The sequence below is a fragment of the Aethalodelphis obliquidens genome, unplaced genomic scaffold, assembly GCF_003676395.1.
Source record: "Aethalodelphis obliquidens isolate GAN/ISIS:26980383/991018 unplaced genomic scaffold, ASM367639v1 scaffold107, whole genome shotgun sequence".
Classification (NCBI taxonomy): Eukaryota; Metazoa; Chordata; class Mammalia; order Artiodactyla; family Delphinidae; genus Aethalodelphis; species Aethalodelphis obliquidens.
In genome coordinates, this window is record NW_020838051.1 from 722,218 (window position 1) to 745,116 (window position 22,899).

The 22,899-nt window shown below is 40.7% G+C and overlaps 1 pseudogene; it reads left to right on the forward strand.

Moving 5' to 3' along the window:
- The first annotated feature begins 1,080 nt into the window (after window positions 1–1,080).
- On the forward strand, window positions 1,081–22,585 carry LOC113614871 (60S ribosomal protein L31 pseudogene; annotated as a pseudogene).
- Window positions 22,586–22,899: the final 314 nt, after the last annotated feature.

A 22,899-nucleotide genomic window follows, 5' to 3' on the forward strand; every position in this document is an offset into this window, starting at 1 on the left:
GTCTTCATTGCATGGAAGCTCAGAACCAACTCTCGGAATAACTTTAAATGTCTCAGTGGGTTGAAGAGTTAATGGGATATAAGGAAGTGAAGCGATTAAATGTAAATAACACCATCATGAAGTCTGGCTATGAAAGGAAGGAAAGAATACAGTGACTGAAAGGGAACGAATTGTCAAGAAAGAGTTTGAGCATAGGCGAGCAGAGAAATATTAGAAAATGTAACGCCTAAGAAGTCAGGAGTTACTGGCATCTAGAGTATGGGTGAAAAGCATAGTTTTAGCCACAAGAAGGTGTACCTTCCGCTCAGACAGGCCAAAAGTTTTCATCCAACTAGGTGTGGTTGCAGAAGCTGAAGAAGTTGGTTTCTATTTTCTCTTGTGAGATGCACAGCAGTAGGCAGAATTGTATGCAAAGTGAGTGAAGAGATGGTGGAGCAGTAAGTTTGAGCAGACTGGAGATGTACACAGATGCTGAAATGAATGGGAAAGAGTGAATGTGGACAGCCTAAGGACGGAAATCATGAATCTGTAGCAGCACCAAGCTAAGGGAATGAAAGTACCTCTTCGGGTACACGGAGGCCCAGATTTAAAGTTCCAATGACATACAGAGAAGATTGTTGGGCTTTTGCTTAACTAGTTTGTTTTACCTTGGTGAATACAATGGAGCAATGGTGCAAGATGATCAAGAACACCGGCAAGAGAGTGGAGGAAGTGATGGTTTATGGAGAAGGAGCTCAATCACAAGAGGACTAGAAGGGGTTGTGGAACCAAAGGTCTCAATGAGAGCAAAGAAAAGGGGAGGCGGGAAAATGAAAGCAGAGAACTGGAAGAACTATATAGGGTGTAGTGAAAAGCTGAGATATGCAAATTTTTAAGATTTCAGAGGAGAAACAATTGTAAGTGGGGACAGGTTATTTTCATGAGAGCAGGTAGCTGAATGGGATGGAAATGAAGTTTAGTGAAGTACAGGAGGTCAAGATAGGAAGAGATCTACTTGTGTAGCTCTTCCTTGTTCATACAATGACGACAAGGTAGAAAATAATGTGTGAGCCAGGTGTGAAGCTGTCAAGGGATGACGCCATGGACAATGAGTCCAAGGACAGCAACAAGAAAAGCATCAGGTGAGGCAGTTAGATGACATGAGCTCCAGAGGAAAAGGCACAGAAGAATGCAAAAGCCCAGCAATGAAGATCAGAATCTCCACTTAGGAAGCCAATCTCAACACCCAACGCTGAGTGAGTAGGTAGCTTGAGAAGATGCATCCACCAGGGAGAGTTGCAGGAAAAGCAGTAGCTCTGGAGGGCAAGATAGATGTGTCAAGCAAGTACCATCAGTTGCCTATTATGGGGAGTAGAGACCCCAGTACTTCTGCCCACTGCATCTTGATATTGGAGTTGTCAAGGCAAACAGTCCAGTCCAGCACTGGATGCAACAATGTCTTATTCACATAGAGAAGAGACAGCAAGGTCAGCTTCAGTAGTGGGTGTCAGTCTCCCACGGCCAGCACATCCCTCCTGATTTGCAAGCACCCTTCTCGTGCCCAAGAAGGAAGATACAGTAGTGGGGATGGCCAGGGACCACACGATGCAGACGCTTAAAACCAACAAAGGAGCACACCTGAGTCTGAAAGAGAGGAAGATACGCCCCCACAAGGTGATAAGCCCATCACAAACTGTGAGGATGCTTTATCTCCTGGTAAGGAAAGTGCCACCCCGCACAAGGCCCATTCTTATGCGGCCGAGTTGGGGCCAAAAGACCCGACGTGGGAGAATGCCTTTCCTAACAAGAAGAAACGTTCTTCCTCCTGAAGGAGATTGAGGACGCCATGAGATGGTGTTCGGAGGGCCAAGTGGGAAGGTTTAGACTGAATGGGAGTGATTAGAGCCAAGGGAGAAGACAACAGTGTGGAAATTAGAACAGAGGAAAGGATGGAGCAGAGCAAAAGGGAGTATTTGGGAGCACTGTCAAGATCCCCCAACAGTCGTTCCCAGCACTCTTCTGATGAAAAAGTGATTCCAGTACCTATGGGGAGAGTCAGCTGTGGCCTTGATTATGTTTCTGAGGCAGCTGACTTTGCCAGACATTTTATTTTTATTCCATTAAGCCTTACTTTTAATATGCCTTTAATGGTAAACCTTTTCAAGTTCTTTTTGGAAGTATGGTATAAATTTTTCTTTAAAAAAGAATAAACACTTGAGCAAAATAAAACTTTAGATAGCTTAAAACTGGGATTGTTTTATAACATGATTATTAATAATAACAAGAATAATAGCTGGCATTTAATGAGTCAGGCATTGGACTAAAAGCTTTACAACTATTGCCTTATTTACTTCTGACAGTGATAGATCATATTTTTATTTCTAGCTTTCAGAAAAGAGAACTAAGACATAAAGAAGTTATCTAACTTATGGTAAGCAGCGCCCAGGGCAAAACCTACTTAAGGGCACTGTGAGAACTTTACAAGGACAAAAAAGAACAGAATAGTAAATAAGTTCAAAGTGGAGTGGGTCATTTTGAGAACACTGGACAAGGCTGCTGAAATAACAGCAAATTGGGTAAGTAGTTAAGAATTGGTACCTACCCTCAGAATACTTTAAAGAGTAATAATCATGGCAACTATTAAACTAACCATGAAAAGTTAGGTTTATGTGAATGTGTCTCCTTCCATAGAGCTCAAAGTCCTTGAAAAGCAATCTTTTCTCTGAAGCCCACACCATAGTGCTATATATCCCGTGGATGTCTGTTTTGAGACTGGTGGTGTCTGCTTGCTTAACAGTTAGAAATGCAAAGCACAGAGAATTTATATCATTGCATCTATTTTGAGGCAGCAAAAATGAGGTCTTCTTACCCAATAGGATATCTTGATACAAGTGTTGTCTCAAGGGACAAGGGCACAGATAGCCGCCATATTGCTGATTTAGAGGGTCTTCCCCTAACATCCTCCAAAGCTGTGTTTCTTTGTTTTCTTAACAAATACTTCCTTGCTTACTCCCCAGATTTTTCAAAGAACAGTAAAAACTGAGAGTAGAACTTTTTTTCTTATAAACTAGATGATATAAAATAGAAACAATAGTTCCAGCAACGTGGTCTTCTCCCTACAGTTAATGGGTATGTTCTCTATAGGCTCTGACTTGGGAATTTCTAAGGAATCATAAAAAGAATGGCCTTCAAAGACAAAAATAGCTGGGGCTTGAACCTCCATTGTGCAACCTTCTAAATCTTAGGGAAAATTTTCCTCAACTTTCTTGAGTCTTGGTTTCTTCATCTATGAAACGTGAGGCAAAAAGTACTTCCAAAGTTCTTGAAAGATACAGAGGGTCTGGAACAGAGGAGGCATCCATAAATGCGAGAGTCTCTGGCAACCTCCCTCCCTTCCCAGTAAGGTAACAGCCTTTCTTCCATTTCCCAACTGGTTTTAAAATAAAGATTATTGTTCAAATTTGATGCAAACATATCTTTTGTTTTTGTTTTGGCTTTGGTTTTGGTAGTGGTTTTGCCCACCTCCCTATCTCAAGTTTATATTATATTATATATTGTAAGTATGTATTTATGTGACTACCCCAGAAACTTTGCAAATGTACTTTCTTGGTCTGTCTAATTCATTTAGAGCACTTTGACATGGATCATTCCTTGTACACAGTGGTATTAAATAATTATTGACAGCTTGACAGCATATATTTACTTTAACCCATCATTCTTTTTCTACTGGCAAATAATTACAAGATTTCTTCCAAGGAGTAGCCTACATTTTGTAGCTTAAATGTCAAAAAGGCAAGACTTGTCAGCTAAGGAGCAAGGATGATGTATTCCACAGTAAAACTGGTGCAACATCAAGGCTGAGGCTGGACATTGTGGATTCTGGATCCAGAAGTCTCAAGATTTCCAGTTTCAGTAAATGCTGTTATTCATTCTAAGAGTCCCCATCACTCAATTTTTACGTGCAGTCTGGATAGTTGAAACACACCTGGAACATTCACTAATATTTAGCACACTGGGAAGGGTTCTCTCCAACAATCTGAGATTCATTCATTCACACATGACGATATGTTCCCTGGTTTCCTAGGAAAGGTCATGTACCTCCTGAAGAGCAAAAATTCCATCAAGTCTGCATCCCCCAAATTTAAAAACATTAAATGTGCTCATTTATGAAGAAATCCCTTTTAAAGTTAAATGTTTACTTCTGTTTATTGTTGGTCTAATAAACATCAAGAACCATGACAACGTAGGATGCATTAATACATCGCCCCAGATCTATTCTTCCCTTCCACTGACCTCCATCCCTCCATCTACAGGGGTCAAGAGGGAGGGCAGAACTTCCATGCTTCTAGAAATTTCCCCCACCCCTCCTCCTCCTTCCTAACCCCTCTATCATTCTTTATTTCAAGATCATTAACTAATCCCATATACCCTCTACTTCTGTTTCTGTCCGTTAACAACCCAGATCTCTTGGCTTATACTCAACGCTCTGAACCCTTTCCTTTCCACCATGCCCTTTAAAGACAGTTTCAAACTTTTTTTGTTACAGGACCCTGTAAACTCTTAAACATAATTGAGGAACTCCAAAGAGCTTTGGTTTATGTGGGTTACATTTACTAATATTTGCTGTATTCAAAATTAAAGGAAAATTTTAAAATATTAATTCATTTTAAAATAAGTCCATTACATGTTAACAAATATTACATATTTTTTATGAGGAAAAAAATTAGTGAGAAGAGCAGCATTGTTTTACATTTTTGCAAATCTCTTTACTGCCTGGTTTAACAGAAGACAGCTGGATTCTTGTATCTGCTCCTGCATTCAATCTGTTGTGACAGGCTATTTTAGTTGAAATATATGAAGAAAACACGGCCTCACCCAGATATGTGGTTAGAAAAAAGAGGATTATTTTGAGAATCTTTTCATATAACCGTGGGTATTATTCTTTAACACTATATCAAAACTCAACAAATGGTAGTTTCTTAGCAGTTAGTTGCAATGTGAAACCAAAAACCGTACTACTAAACTTGTTTTTAGTTCCATTAAAATCTACTAGTCTAGGGGCTTCCCTGGTGGCGCAGTGGTTGAGAGTCCGCCTGCCGATGCAGGGGACACGGGTTCGTGCCCCGGTCCGGGAAGATCCCACATGCCGCGGAGCGGCTGGGCCCGTGAGCCATGGCCGCTGAGCCTGCGCGTCCTGAGCCTGTGCTCCGCAACAGGAGAGGCCACAACAGTGAGAGGCCCACGTACAGCAAAAAAAAAAAAAAAAAAAAAAAAAAAAAAAAAATCCACTAGTCTATCTTGCACTTTGAATGGATATTCTACCCACACAGGATTCTATAACATCATGTATCACTCATTTGAAAAACACTGTGTCACTGAGTTATGCAGATTTTCCAAATGTTGACACATTTTATTATACGATATTTAAAAATTACATTTGTTAATATCACCACTAAACTCATCTGAAGAGTCTTTAAGTGTTGGGAAACTATCACCTTAGTGGATAAAAGTTTTCCGAAAATCAAAATCATACTCGAAAGCTCAAATTTTATCATTGGCAACAAATATTGTCAGTCATTTTCCTTGAAGTAACATGTTCAGTTCATTCATTTCTGAGAAATGGTCCAATACCCAAGTCTGGGTAGCCATCACTTTTTCTGTCAGTCTTTCTTTCAAGAAAGAACAGTCTACAGGGAAAAAAAGTTGTTGGTTCAGCTGGCAGCTCAACCAATTGCACCCGTGATTTTCTTCAAGCCAACCGTTGTACCTCTGTACGTAGAAAAAGTGTTTTATGCACTTTTCCCATTTAATCACAGCATACTGAATACGTATGCAATCAAAGGTTGAGACTGAATACACTGCTGTTCTAGAACTCAGGATCCATCATCAGCAAAACCCCCTGAATGTTATCAGTACTATAAAAGGGGTGTAAAGGTTGAACAAAGGGAGCTAGAATTGTTACAACATATTGACATGATCCTATAATCTCTTTATAAACCTTTCTGTAAACTTCAAAAATGAGCTTTGTCATCTGGTACTTACACTTTATCCTTGTACCAATTAGGATGTCTTTGACTGCAGGTAAAAATAAACCTTACTCAAAATGATTTAGATAATCAGGAAAAGTTGTCATCTCTCAAACTGAGAAATTTCAAGGCAGGGCATCTTTAGGGTTGGTTAATTCAGGGCTCATGGTCCCAAGATGCGTCTAACATTTCCAAGTGACTCATGAATATGTGACAGGTCCAGTACAGACCATCTTTTTTAAAGTCTTTATTGAATTTGTTATAATATTGTTTCTGGTTTATGTTTTGGTTCTTTGGCCAGGAGGCATGTGGGATCTTAGCTCCCCGACCAGGAATTGAACCTGCACCCCCTGCATTGGAAGGCGAAGTCTTAACAACTGGACCACCAGGGAGGTCCCGAGGTCCAGTGTATAATACAATGCTGTCTTTTCCTGAGTCTCTTTATAAGAAGGAAGAAACCTTTCCCAGAGCCCCTCTAGCAGACCTCATCTCTCGTTTCATACCACCTTGCACCACGTGTCCACACCTACGCCAAATAGCAGATACAAGGAACGGGATCTCCATAAATAGCTAAGATTAATCCAAACTTTAAAAAAAGAATGTCTATACATGTATAACTGAGTCACTTTGCCGTACAGCAGAGATTGGCACACCATTGGAAGTCACCGATACTTCAATCAAAAAAATATATACGCAAAATGAACCACCAAAAGCTTAAATAAGAATGCTTCTCTCCTGAATGCCTAAGACGGCTTGAGCCCGCTCACAAATTGGGAGGAGGAGTCATGAGCAACGAACACAGGGGCGCCTCAGTGTGTTTTTCTATTTGATTAAGACTGATTCCTCCTGAAAAACAAATGTGATCGATCTTGGAAGACTAATGTTGAATGGTACAACACAAATGTATTAAAGAATTTATCGAAATAAAACTAACTTAAAAGGCAAAAAAAAAAAAAAATCTAAATTTACCCTTGAGCTTTAGGTAAGGCAACCTTCCCTAAGGGATGAATACCTGGATAAAATCAGGTTTCATTCAAGAAAGGAGAAAATGGGGAGGGGGTTTGGGGGTAAATGCCAACCGTGCCCGGCCCACAGCCTCTCTGCTCTCGCCCTCACACATTAAAGGTTGCTGACGGCAAACCCCTGTGCCTCCTGACTTGAGGGCTTTTTACTGGACAGGGAGCTATAAACGACACAGAGGGCAGGCCAGATGTGCCACAGAATTAGTGGCCCCGGAGCAGCCCTCAACCAATGATCCACAGGGAGTTGATGGATAAGTATCCAGCTTCCTGGGCACCCATCTGAGATAACTTTGAGATGCACTGTACATTTCCCAGAATTAACCAGTGGAATAAGCCACGGTGGTAACCACTTAACATACTGCACTTTTTTTGGCTGCCCTCCTTGCCCTCTGTCATTTCTTCTCTTCCCTTACCAGTGTTTCATGTTATCGTCTTCCAAATGAACTATTTGCAATAGCGTTCTTATCTCAGGATCCGCTTCTGGGGGAACCCAAACCAGGAAAACAGTCCTTCCCTCAAAAAAATCCACTACAATCAGAAACTCAGAGCCCTTTTTCAATTCTTTGTTCTCAGAGCCTTTATTACCATCTTTCTCCTATAAGAGTACCTGCTTTCTGCCAAACGCTGAAAAAATGAATAAAGAAATACTTACTCTTGTTTAAGCATGCACACAAAATATTTTTATTAAGTACATAAAATTAATCATGTTGCCTCCTATACCCAGGTGCCTTCTCAGGAACGACCTCCCCCCAGCCTCTGCTCAAAGGGCAGCCATTTGTAGCCACACTTTGACCCAAGTAGAACCAATCCTTCAGCTGGCAGTGCCCACATGGTATGAAAAGATAAACAAAGACAATCCAGTTTCCTCTCTTGAAAATTTAAATTAGGAAATACCAATACCAAGAGAATGAGGAATTTCACTGTGTGAAGATGAGCTGGAGTTATGAACAGTTTGTCAGGGCCATAAGGCAGTAAATAGAAATTATTATGAACCGGAAACTATGAGAAAAGCAAAATTATGATGGGTGAAGAAATGATACACAAAGAAGAGGAAAACAGTAAGCAGACAGCATCAGTTCCAAAAGAAGCTGGCAGACTAGGAATACTCGAGTTTTATTAATAGGGTAGCTATGGAATGCAGGAGGCTCATGAAGCTCTTTCAAGAGTTGTTTCTGCTCCTACCTCTCCTTCCAACAACGATCTCCATGAGGCTTGGCACCGTTACAGCTACTGAACTGAATTTTCATGAGATTCTGTCTCCTTATTGGCCATGTCTGTCCTGATACCAGTTCCCTTTACAGGAAGAAGCTTGAGTTAATGTCTAACAACCAATATTATCATCAAAATGCTTTTTTAAAGAAACAATCACAGAAAAGGCTGGATTGTTTTCAACATACAATGAGATGTTTAAAATGTGGTCCAAGATGCACAATAATGTGAATTTACTTAACTACTGAACTGTACATTTAAAAATGGTTAAGACAGTAAATTTCTGTCATGTGCTTTTCAGCACAATTTTTTATATACCGCTATGAGATAATATAAAGAAAATAAGGAAAAAATGGGACTTGGTACACAGTTATAAAAGAGTTTAAAATAAAGCATCTTGTCATGTGATACACCCACATAATAGTGGCATTCTTCCAGAATAATAGAATGTTACCCCTGAGTTAAGAGTCAAAGAAAAATAACCTGTTATTCTACTCTTAACCCCACACCCAAATTGAGGATCTGAGAAGATTAAAAGTAGTTAGAGGAATTTTGGAAAAATAAATGGATTTGCTGTGACGGCTTTTCCCAAACCTAGGGAAAGAAGTATACTGACACCACCTGAAAAGTTTCACCTATTTGTCTCACAGGTGCAGAAACAACCGGAAAAGAGTCAGACTCCTCCGTAAGTAATGTTAGGGTCCATCGCCTGGCTAGTGCACTGCTTTAAAACAGCAATAAAAGAAAGGTCACTTCATTGGGGGTCATGTGCATTCCTAGAATAACGTGGGAGAAACATGTAGTCTACACATGAGCAGGTTAGTGAAGCTGCATCTCCTGTCTTGTCCGAGAGTCCACTGAAGGAACAAATAGAAGCTGAAAGTGCCAGCAGATGACTAGATGTTAAGGAAGGAGTTAGTAACTAACCAGCCAGCCAGCCAGCCAGCCAGCCAGCCAAGGGCAATCAGAGATGCATCTGCCCTCTCAAAGGAACTAAAAGTGAGAGTGAGAGACCCCCAGCGATGAGAGGAAGAGAGGCAAAGGGCCCCAGGGTCTCTGATGGACCCCGAAAGGTGCCCCTAAAAGACTCAGCCTCAAACACCTGCCAGATCTACAGAGTGTGGATGCTAGATCATCAAACAGTGGCAGGCAAGCAAGAATATTCTTGTCCTCTTTACCCTCTGCCTCTTCTAGCTCTAAACCTAGAGGGGGGGTCTGAAATTTCTTTGGAGGAAGAGGGATTAACACGCAAGAGAAAAAGAAAGAACAAACCAACCAGAGTCCCCACCCACCCACCCACTGGCAACCAGCCTGCAGCAAGCAAAGCAGAAGAAAAGAGAAGCTTTACCTTCCAATGGAATGTAATATTTTGACAGGACAATTACCGACGACAGGTTGTTTTATTACCTAAAAGTGGACACCAAAATCACGGGACTTGGGCTTCCCTAGTGGCGCAGTGGTTAAGAATCCGCCTGCCAATGCAGGGGACACAGGTTCGAGCCCTGGTCCGGGAAGATCCCACATGACACGGAGCAACTAAGCCCGTGCGCCACCACTACTGAGCCTGCACTCTAGAGCCCACGAGCCACAACTACTGAGGCCGCGTGCCACAACTACTGAGCCTGCGCTCTAGAGCCCGTGAGCCACAACTGCTGAAGCCCGCGTGCCTAGAGCCTGTGCTCCGCAACGAGAAGCCCGCACACCACAACAAAGAGTAGCCTCCGCTCACCACAACTAGAGGAAGCCCGCGCGCAGCAATGAAGACCCAACGCAGCCAAAAATAAATACATAAAATAATAAAAAAAAAAATCATGGGACTTCCCTTAAATTTTACCAAAGGCTAACGAAAGAACCAGCCCCACAGAAAAACGTTAAAGAGATACCGGGAGACAAAAATAAAGTTGCTTTATAATTACACCCCATGAACTCTGCATATTCAATGGAAAGGTTACAGATATTTAATTTCAGGAAACAGGCTGGATAAAAGTAAAAAAGGCTCAATTTGATCACGTAAACCTTACATTTTAAAAATAACCAAGGAAAATACCACAAACTTTTATCTGAATAGGGACAATATTTTTGAGTACAAGCAAAGGTACAAGCAAAATAAAACAGACAAAGTATGACAATGTATCTTAGGTTGATATCTAAGTAGTTCAAGCAACTGGAGAGCATCAGAACGTCACACATTTTTCTATGCAGAGAATGTAAATTTCTATTTTCCGAATTGCAGACCTATTACTTTGCAATATATACCATCAAAATTGAAGGCCTAGGCCCATTCTCTTCTCAATACTCCTTAAGTTCGGGTATCTCTTTCTAACATGTATAATGAAGCAGATACAGATTTTAAGCATAACAATAAAAATATTAATAAGAATAGTTATAATTTATTGAGCATTCACTCCACATCATGCTTGGTGCTGTAAGACATAATCATCTCATCCGACCTTCAAAGTGCTATTGTAGGTACGTAATTGCTATTGTTATTGCCATTCCTGCAGATAAAGACATTGAGGCAGAGAAAAGCGAGGTAATTTGTCCAAGACCACGGAATTAATAACTGAGGCAAGAACCACACCCAGGACCTTCACTGCTATAGTGTGCTTTACATTGCTGAGAAAACATTCAGAACGATGAGAGGTCTTTTAGAGAACTGATCAGTCACCAGGCTTTGATTTCTGACCTTGCAGGGGTCCCAGGCTCCTTGAACACCTATGCCATTGGGACACTCGCAGTGGGTATGTTTTTTCCTGACAGACAAAAATCCCACTTGCATGTGGGCCTGCCAGTGAACTCACCTGAAGTGCTTAATCCTCTCAGCTCCCAGCTACGTCCCTTTAATAAGTCCTAAAATGATTAAAATAAATCCTCTTTGCCACTCCCATCAGCAACAAAATTATTAACAACTGAATATGATTTCCATATGTTCCCGGTTTGCCTGGAGACAGAATTCAGGCATCTATTAAAATTACTGCTGGCCATCAAGCAGAAAAACAAACATGCTTTCTATAACTCCTTCTTAATAGCACTGGACCAATTTACTAAACACCATGACCTGCAAACAGCTACACAGTTCTCCCAAGTGACAGCACGCTGGCACTATTCATTCTGCTTTAAAAATAAACAAATAAAAAATAAAAAGCATCTTCCTCATTACAACCTTGATGTTTTCTACATTGGTAGATTCTAATATTTTGTTTGTAAATGACCCCTCATACCCGTGGAAACTGTGTGAGGCTTGTGGTATTTCTATAAATAAATATTCTTGATAGCAAGGAAATAACATACCAAAACCATATAATCATTCCTATATACATATTATCTTGAAAATACATTTTTGCTTCAACGGAGATTTTTGTCAGAAAATCCAATTGGGTGATGTGATTGGCTGCATCCTAATACACTGAGGGTCACAGGGAGAAGCTTTAACTTCTCCCCTTGCTTCTGGGTTCCAGGTTGCCCCTGACAGAGGTCACAGCCTGCCCTCTTTTCCCACGTTTCTCAGTCCTGTGCTTTTTTTCCTTATCATCATCCTTCCCTGCTTCTCTTCATTATCCTGTCCTCATTAACTTCACTGTCTTCATCAGATGACTCAGAGTGATAACAGAGGGATGACTGGTAAATGAATTGCATTAGCAATCAGTTTACTGGAGGCTGACCCTGCCCCCTTATAGGTGTGAATTAGGGAATTATAGAGTCAAGGTAATGGAGGTTGGGGGGATAGGGAGAGCGAGAAGGAGAGAAAAGGGAGGGAGGGAGGGGGAGGGAATGTGACATCTCAGATATTTGTAGCAATGCACTTAGAAGAGATATTATATGATAAATGTGTTATGTTATGCCATTCTCACCGTGATAATAGATCTTAGGAAAATAAAAAATATATGTATATAAATATATATACACACACATATGTACAAACACAGACACAGACACACATATATATATAAAATGCTTTAGATGAAAGCCTGGAAGAGTTTTAGGAAGAGAATCTGGAGTTTCTCCTTGATTCTTCTACTCATAATTTTTTTCCGCAAATAATTCCATTTCAGTTGGTACAGGGTGGAGGGTGGAGAGTGGGAAAAAAAAAAACGTATCTGGGGAGAGGGGGAAGATGGCAGAAGAGTAAGAGGCGGAGATCACCTTCCTCCCCACAGATACACCAGAAATACATCTACACGTGGAACAACTCCTACAGAACACCTACTGAACGCTGGCAGAAGAACTCAGACCTCCCAAAAGGCAAGAAACTCCCCACGTACCTCGGTAGGGCAAAAGAAAAAAGAATAAACAGAGACAAAAGAATAGGGACGGGACCTGCACCAGTGGGAGGGAGCTGTGGAGGAGGAAACCTTTCCACACACTAGGAAGCCCCTTCGCGGGCGGAGACTGCAGGTGGCGGAGGGGGAAAGCTTCGGAGCTGCGGAGGAGAGCACAGCAACAGGGGTGCAGAGGGCAAAGCGGAGAGATTCCGGCACAGAGGATCGGTGCCGACCAGCACTCACCAGCCCGAGAGGCTTGTCTGCTCACCCGCCGGGGTTGGGGGAGGCTGGGAGCTGAGGCTCGGGCTTCGGTCGGAGCGCAGGGAGAGGACTGGGGTTGGCGGCGTGAACACAGGCTGAAGGGGTTACTGCACCACGGCTAGCTGGGAGGGAGTCCGGGGAAAAGTCTGGACCTGCAGAAGAAGCAAGAGACTTTTTCTTCCCTCTTTGTTTCCTGGTGCGCGAGGAGAGGGGACTAAGAGCGCTGTGTAAAGGAGCTCCAGAGATGGGCACGAGCCGCGGCTAACAGCGCGGACCCCAGAGACGGGCATGAGACGCTAAGGCTACTGCTGCCACCACCAAGAAGCCTGTGTGTGAGCACAGGTCACTATCCACACCTCCCCTCCCGGGAGCCTGTGCAGCCCGCCACTGCCAGGGTCCTGGGATCCAGGGACAACTTCCCCCGGAGAACGCACGGGGCGCCTCACGCTGGTGCAACGTCACGCCGGCCTCTGCCGCAGCAGGCTCGCCCCGCATCCGCACCCCTCCCTCCCCCCTGCCTGAGTGAGCCAGAGCCCCCGAGTCAGCTGCTCCTTTAACCCCGTCCTCTCTGAGCAAAGAACAGATGCCCTCCAGCAACCTACACGCAGAGGCGGGGCCAAATCCAAAGCTGAACCCTGGGAGCTGTGCAAAAAAAAAGAGAAAAGGAAATCTCTTCCAGCAGCCTCAGGAGCAGCGGATTAAAGCTCCACAATCAACTTGATGTACCCTGCATCTGTGGAATACACGAAGAGACAACGAATCATCCCAAATTGAGGAGGTGGACTTTGAGAGCAAGAGTTATTATTTTTTCCCTTTTCCTCTTTTTGTTAGTGTGTATATGTTTGCATCTGTGTGAGATTTTGTCTGTATACCTTTGCTTTCACCATTTGTCCTAGGGTTCTATCCGTCCATTTTTTTTTGGTTGTTTTTTTCTGTTTCTTTTTTTACTTAAAAAAAATTCTTTTTCTTAATTATTTTTTATTATAATAACTTTATTTTATTTTATCTTACTTTATTTTATCTTCTTTCTTTCATTCTTTCTACTTTTTCTCCCTTTTATTCAGAGCTGTGTGGATGAAAGGCTCTTGCTGCTGCAGCCAGGAGGCATGGCTGTGCCTCTGAGGAGGGAGAGCCAACTTCAGGACACTGGTCCACAAGAGACCTCCCAGCTCCACATAATATCAAATGGCGAAAATCTCCCAGAGATGTCTATCTCAACGCCAACACCCAGCTTCACTCAACGACCAGCAAGCAACAGTGCTGGATACCCCATGCCAAACAACTAGCAAGACAGGAACACAACCCCACCCATTAGCAGAGAGGCTGCCTAAAACCATAGTAAGTCCACAGACACCCCAAAACACACCACCAGACGTGGACCTGCCCATCAGAAAGACAAGATCCAGCCTCATCCACCAGACCACAGGCACTAGTCCCCTCCACCAGGAAGCCTACACAACCCACTGAACCAACCTTAGCCACTGGGGACAGACACCAAAAACAACAGGAACTACGAGCCTGCAGCCTGCAAAAAGGAGACCCCAAACACAGTAAAATAAGCAAAATGAGAAGACAGAAAAACACACAGCAGATGAAGGAGCAAGATAAAAACCCACCAGACCTAACAAATGAAGAAGAAATAGGCAATCGACCTGAAAAAGAATTCAGAATAATGGTAGTAAACATGATCCAAAATCCTGGAAATAGAGAAAATGCAAGAAACATTTAACAAGGACCTAGAAGAACTAAAGGTGAAACATGCAATGATGAACAACACAATAAATGAAATGAAAAATACTCTAGATGGGATCAATAGCAGAATAGCTGAGGCATAAGAATGGATAAGTGACCTGGAAGATAAAATAGTGGAAACAACTACTGCAGAGCAGAATAAAGAAAAAAGAATGAAAAGAACTGAGGACAGTCTCAGAGACCTCTGGGGTAACATTAAATGCACCAACATTCGAATTATAGGGGTTCCAGAAGAAGAAGAGAAAAAGAAAGGGACTGAGAAAATATTTGAAGAGATTATAGTTGAAAACTCCCCTAATATGGGAAAGGAAATAGTTAATCAAGTCCAGGAAGCACAGAGAGTCCGATACAGGATAAATCCAAGGAGAAACACGCCAAGACACATACTAATCAAACTGTCAAAAATTAAATACAAAGAAAACATATTAAAAGCAGCAAGGGAAAAACAACAAATAACACACAAGGGAATCCCCATAAGGTTAACAGCTGATCTCTCAGCAGAAACTCTGCAAGCCAGAAGGGACTGGCAGGATATTTTTAAAGTTATGAAGGAGAAGAACCTACAACCAAGATTACTCTACCCAGCAAGGATCTCATTCAGATTTGATGGAGAAATTAAAACCTTTACAGACAAGCAAAAGCTGAGAGTTCAGCACCACCAAACCAGCTTTACAACAAATGCTAAAGGAACTTCTCTAGGCAAGAAACACAAGAGAAGGAAAAGACCTACAATAACAAACCCAAAACAATTAAGAAAATGGGAATAGGAACATACATATCGATAAATACCTTAAATGTAAATGGATTAGGGCTTCCCTGGTGGTGCAGTGGTTGAGGGTCCGCCGGCCGATGCGCGGGACGCAGGTTCATGCCCCAGTCTGGGAGGATCCCGCATGCCGCGAAGCGGCTGGGCCCGTGAGCCATGGCCACTGAGCCTGCGCGTCCAGGGCCTGTGCTCCACGGCGTGAGGGGCTGTGGCAGTGAGGGGCCCACGTACTGCAAAAAAAACAAAACAAAAAAATGTCAATGGATTAAATGCTCCTACCAAAAGACACAGATTGGCTGAATGGATACAAAAACAAGACCCATATATGCTGTCTACAAGAGACCCACTTCAGATCTAGAGACACATACAGACTGAAAGTAAGGGGATGGAAAAAGATATTCCATGCAAATGGAAACCAAAAGAAAGCTTGAGTAGCAATTCTCATATCAGACAAAAAAGACTTTAAAATAAAGACTATTAGAAGAGACAAAGGACACTACATAACGATCAAGTGATCGATCCAAGAAGAAGATATAACAATTGTAAATATTTATGCACCCAACACAGGAGCACCTCAATACATAAGGCAAATACTAACAGCCATAAAAGGGGAAATCGACACTAATACATTCATAGTAGGGGACTTTAACACCCCACTTTCACCAAAGGGCAGATCATCCAAAATGAAAATAAATAAAGAAACACAAGCTTTAAATGATACATTGAACAAGATAGACTTAATTGATATTTATAGGACATTCCATCCAAAAACAACAGAATACGCATTTTTCTCAAGTGCTCATGGAACATTCTCCAGGATAGATCGTATCTGGGGTCACAAATCAAGCCTTGGTAAATTTAAGAAAACTGAAATTGTATCAAGTATCTATTCCAACCACAATGCTATGAGACTAGATATCAATTTCAGGAAAAGATCTATAAAAAATACAAACACATGGAGGCTAAACAATACACTACTTAATAACGGAGGGATCACTGAAGAAATCAAAGAGGAAATTAAAAAATACCTAGAAAGAAATGGCAATGGAGACACGATGACCCAAAACCTATGGGATGAAGCAAAATCAGTTCTAAGAGGGAAGTTTATAGCAATACGATCCTACCTTAAGAAACAGCAAACATCTCGAATAAATAACCTAACCTTGCACCTCAAGCAATTAGAGAAAGAAGAACAAAAAAACCCCAAGTTAGCAGAAGTAAAGAAATCATAAAGATCAGAGCAGAAATAAATGAAAAAGAAATGAAGGAAATGATAGCAAAGATTAATAAAACTAAAAACTGGTTCTTTGAGAAGATAAACAAAATTGATAAACCATCAGCCAGACTCATCAAGAAAAAAAGGGAGAAGACTCAAATCAATAGAATTAGAAATGAAAAAAGAGAAGTAACAACTGACACTGCAGAAATACAAACGATCATGAGAGATTACTACAAGCAACTCTATGCCAATAAAATGGACAACCTGGAAGAAATGGACAAATTCTTAGAAATGCACAACGTGCCAAGAATGAATCAGGAAGAAATATGAACAGACCAATCACAAGCACTGAAATTGAAACTGTGATTAAAAATCTTCCCACAAACAAGAGCCCAGGACCAGATGGCTTCACAGGCGAATTCTTTCAAACATTTAGAGAAGAGCTAACACCTATCCTTCTCAAACTCTTCCAAAATATAGCAGAGGGAGGAACACTCCCAAACTCATTCTATGAGGCCACCATCACCCTGATAACAAAACCACACAAGGATGTCACAAAGATTCAAAACTACAGGCCAACATCACTGATGAACATAGATGCAAAAATTCTCAACACAATACTAGCAAGCAGAATCCAACAGCACATTAAAAGGATCATACACTATAATAAAGTGGGGTTTATCCCAGGAATGCAAGGATTCTTCAATATGTGCAAATCAATCAACGTGATACACCATATTAACAAACTGAAGGAGAAAAACCATATGGTCATCTCAATAGATGCAGAGAAAGCTCTTGACAAAATTCAACACCCATATATGCTAAAAACCCTGCAGAAAGTAGGCACAGAGGGAACTTTCCTCAACATAATAAAGGCCATATATGACAAACCCACAGCCAACATCATCCTCAATGGTGAAAAACTGAAAGCATTTCCACTAAGATCAGGAACAGGACAAGGTTGCCCACTCTCACCACTATTATTCAACACAGTTTTGGAAGCTTGAGCCACAGCAATCAGAGAAGAAAAGGAAATAAAAGGAATCCAAATCGGAAAACAAGAAGTAAAGCTGTCACTGTTTGCAGATGACATGATACTATACATAGAGAATCCTAAAGATGCTACCAGAAAACTACTAGAGCTAATCAATATATTTGGTAAAGTAGCAGGATACAAAATTAATGCACAGAAATCTCTGACATTCCTATACACTAATGATGAAAAATATGAAAGTGAAATCAAGAAAACACTCCCATTTACCAATGCAACAAAAAGAATAAAATATCTAGGAATAAACCTACGTAAGGAGACAAAAGACCTGTATGCAGAAAATTATAAGACACTGATGAAAGAAATTAAAGATGGTACAAGTAGATGGAGAGATATACTATGTTCTTGGATTGGAAGAATCAACATTGTGAAAATGACTCTACTACCTAAAGCAATCTACAGATTCAATGCAATCCCTATCAAACTACCACTGGCATTTTTCACAGAACTAGAACAAAAAATTTCACAATTTGTATGGAAACAAAAAGACCCCGAACAGCCAAAGCAATCTTGGGAACGAAAAATGGAGCTGGAGGAATCAGGCTCCCTGACTTCAGACTATACTACAAAGCTACAATAATCAAGACAGTATGCTACTGGCACAAAAACAGAAATATAGATCAATGGAACAGGATCGAAAGCCCAGAGATAAACCCGTGCACATATGGTCACCTTATCTTTGATAAAGGAGGCAGGAATGTACCGTGGAGAAAGGACAGCCTCTTCAATAAGTGGTGCTGGGAAAACTGGACAGGTACATGTAAAAGTATGAGATTAGATCACTGCCTAACACCACACACAAAAATAAGCTCAAAATGGATTAAAGACCTAAGTGTAAGGCCAGAAACTATCAAACTCTTAGAGGAAAATATAGGTGGAACACTCTACGACATAGATCACAGCAAGATCCTTTTTGACCCACCTCCTAGAGAAATGGAAATAAAAACAAAAATAAACAAATGGGACCTAATGAAACTTCAAAGCTTTTGCACAGCAAAGGAAACCATAAACAAGACCAAAAGACAACCCTCAGAATGGGAGAACATATTTGCAAATGAAGCAACTGACAAAGGATTAATCTCCAAAATTTACAAGCAGCTCATGCAGCTCAATAACAAAAAATCAAACAACCCAATCCAAAAATGGGCAGAAGACCTAAATAGACATTTCTCCAAAGAAGATATACAGATTGCCAACAAACACATGAAAGAATGCTCAACATCATTAATCATTAGAGAAATGCAAATCAAAACTACAATGAGATATCATCTCACAGCGGTCAGAGTGGCCATCAACAAAAAATCTAGAAACAATAAATGCTGGAGAAGGTGTGAAGAAAGGGGAACCCTCCTGCACTGTTGGTGGGAATGAAAATTTATACAGCCACTATGGAGAACAGTATGGAGGTTCCTTAAAAAACTACAAATAGAACTACCATATGACCCAGCAATCCCACTACTGGGCATATACCCTGAGAAAACCGTAATTCAAAAAGAGTCATGTACCAAAATATTCATTGCAGCTCTATTTACAATAGCCAGGAGATGGAAACAACCTAAGTGTTCATCATAGGATGAATGGATAAAGAAGATGTGGCACATATATACAATGGAATATTACTCAGCCATAAAAAGAAACGAAATTGAGCTATTTGTAGTGAGGTGGATGGACCTAGAATCTGTCATACAGAGTGAAGTAAGTCAGAAAGAGAAAGATAAATACCGTATGCTAACACATATATATGGAATCTAAGAAAAAAAATGTCATGAAGAACCTAGGGGTAAGACGGAAATAAAGACACAGACCTACTAGAGAATGGACTTGAGGATATGGGGAGGGGGAAGGGTAAGCTGTGACAAAGTGAGAGGGTGGCATGCACAAATATACACTACCAAACGTAAGGTAGATAGCTAGTGGGAAGCAGCTGCATAGCACAGGGAGATCAGCTCGGTGCTCTGTGACCACCTAGAGGGGTGGGATAGGGAGGGTGGGAGGGAGGGAGATGCAAGAGGGAAGAGATATGGGAACATATGTATATGTATAACTGATTCACTTTGTTATAAAGCAGAAACTAACACACCATTGTAAAGCAATTATACTCCAATAAAGATGTAAAAAGAAAATTAAAAAAAAAAACATATCTGACCTTTATTTAACGTGAGTGTAGTTTTGAAATTCAGGCTGTCTGTCCAATAGGATTGGATTACCTACCAAATGTGCTGGAGTATCTAAAACACTTCTTTAAATCCCTGAGGCACTTCTGGCTTGCCAACCATATGTTGAACCACAAATATTTACATCAATGTGATTCAGGAAAAAAATGACTTGAAACAGAGATTTTTCCCTACAGATAAAGTGGACTAAAGATTCTTGCACCAGGTTGGTGAATGGTGTGTTATGGACTGATCTGTGTCCTCCCGAAATTCATATGCTGAAGTCTTAACCCCCCAGTTAGGACCTCAGAATGTGACAGGATTTGGAGGCAGAGCCTTGAAAGAGGTGATTAAGGTAAAATGATACGGCTAATATGATTGGTGTCCTTATAGGAAGAAATTAGGACACAGACAAGCACTGAGGAACACCAAGTGAAGACTCAGTGAGAAGACAGCCATCTATCTACAGACCAAAGAGAGAGGCCTCAGCGGAAATGAACCCTACCACTATCTTGATCTGCAACTTCTAGCCTCCAGACCTGTGGGAAAACCCATTTCTGTTGTTTAAGCCTCCCAGACTGTGATACTTTGATATGGCAGCCTGAACCGACTAGCACAGTGTGCCATGGAAGTCCAAATCTTCATCCAAGTTCTCAAAGATCAAAAGTCAGAGACTGGAATTGTTTAACCATGGATATGGTAAGGATATGAAGGGAACTCTGAAATTATGATAGGTAAATGGGGCAAAAGGGTAAATTAAGGCAAAAATACCATGTTTTACTATTCCTTACCAACTTTCAAAATGGGCTGTGACTTACAGGTTGGGGCCAACAATATTACGAACATTAGAGACCTAGAAAGACAGAAAGGATAGCCTTTTTGTAATTTTCATGTATTTTTCTACAACACAGAACATGAATTCTGGGATTCCTTTGGGATTTGGGGGACAGGAAGGATAGACAAAACATGGAGATGTCCATAGGCAAATAAAACTGCCTGGTCTTATGCCATGGCCGTCCTGTTTCATATAGAATAGATGCCTTCATAAAGAGCAAATGTAGCAGGAATTCCCTGGTGGTCCAGTGGTTAGGACTCCAGGCTTTCAGTGCTGAGGGCCCGAGTTCAATCCCTGGTCGGGGAACTAAGATCCCACAAGTCGTGTGGCCAAAAATACATAAATAAATAAACATAAAGGTATTTAAATAAAATTTTAAAAAAAGAGCAAATGTAGTGCTTGATAAGCCACCGAAAACTGAGGGGAAGTAACAAAACTCTCATCAAAATATCTGCCTTTCAGTCAAAGAAAGCATAATGCATTATCTCCCAAATTATATGAGGATGTTTCAAAGTTCAGTTAGAACTTATGCATTTGGATACAGGAATCTTATTATACTTAAGAAACAGCTTTACCCATTACAACCTCTGTCGTTTTTTACTACTTATATTAACACATTTTACTGAATTAGCTGTACTTTTGACTTGACAGTGTGTTTCACTACAGAAGTCAAAGGCCCATGTGTATGTGTGTATGTGTGATTGCACCTGTTGAAGTGAAAAAGACACCCACAGGAGTTTAGACATTGTGAAAAATAAAAATGATGTATTTGGAGGAATGTATAACTGTCTCTAAATGAAATTTTAGGAATTTTCAACAGGGAACAAAGACAAAATAGCTATCCTAAACACTCAGTGTTTTCTTGAAGTTTTCTTTTTCTTTTCACTTTTTTTCTCCAGGCAGCTTATCTCTATTTTAAGCTCTTGGCCTCCATTGATCTTTACAGATTCTTAACCTTCTGTAACCACACGTTATTCTCTAGAGGGAGATTTGTCTACAGGCCTCATTTCTATGATTCTGCTGTTATTAGCCTAATAAGTATTCTCTTTCACACTCACTGCAAAGTGGTTTTCTAACAGCACAAAAAAATAAATGAATAAATAAAAAATGTGACTTCATTTGCTGCACACAAGATTTGTACTTAAAAATAAGAAGCAGTTTTTCTTTTCTATGCTAGTAAGAAATTTGCAGATCCATCAGGTCAAAATAACCAGCACGTGCAAAATGCCTGTTACTTACCACCATTATTTTTAAGAGACATTTGAATAGTTGGAAGAATTGTCAGTCTGTACATTTTCCTTTGATTAAAGAGGAGACAGCCTGCCATGACACCAGAAACTGTTAATATTACAACACTAGGCAGCTCAGAAACATACAACTCCTTCTGCTTTCCAACTTGTATTTATTTGAAAAAGGTCTAGGCCGTGTAGTTGACGCCAAATTCTTTAAGAAGGTGTTGTATGCTTAAAGTCTACCTTTCATTAGAATCTTAGATTAAGATCTTAGCAATTATAACATTCCTTTTTCGCTAGGAAATGTTTCTTATGTGACTTCTACAAATACATTACTTAGGTTTTTACTGGTATCTAATATATGCATATGTGCTCACCACTGTTGTAGGACATGCAGGAAATATGAAAAACACCTAAGCACTTCCAACCTGGGCCCAGCAGAACAGCTCTTGCGAAGAAGAGGGCCGAGAAGCAGAAGGACCATCCTGCCATCAACGAGGTAGCTACCACAGAATACACTGTCAACATTCACAAGTGCATCCTGGGAGTGGGCTTCAAGAAGCTTGCCCCTTGGGCACTCAAAAGGATCCAGAAATTTGCCATGAAGGAGGTGGGAACTTCAGATGTACACAATGACACCAGGCTTAGTAAAGCTATCTGGGCCAAAGGAATAAGCAATGTCCCACACTGTATCCATGTGCAATTGTCCAGGAGACTTAATGAGGATGAAGATTCACCAAATAAACTCTATATGTTGGTTAGATATGTACCTGTCACTACTCTCAAAAATCTACAGACAAAATGTAGATGAGAACTAACCGCTAGCTGTCAAATAACATTATAAAACCTCAAAAAAACATACACACACATAAGATATGGTTTCCATATTAAGTTGCTTAAAATTTAACTTAAGAGAAGATTAAGAAACATCAACAACCCAAGACTAAATTCAACTAAATCCTAAGGATGAGTTCTGAAGAGAGAAACTTGAGTGAGAATGGAAATAAACAATGAAAAGCTCAGAAAGGAGGTTAATGTAATCTAATCTTTGAATCAACTGACCAATTGCTTTCTCTCAGAGAACATTATAATTGACATTTTGTAAATTCATCAACTGTCATTCTCATCCATA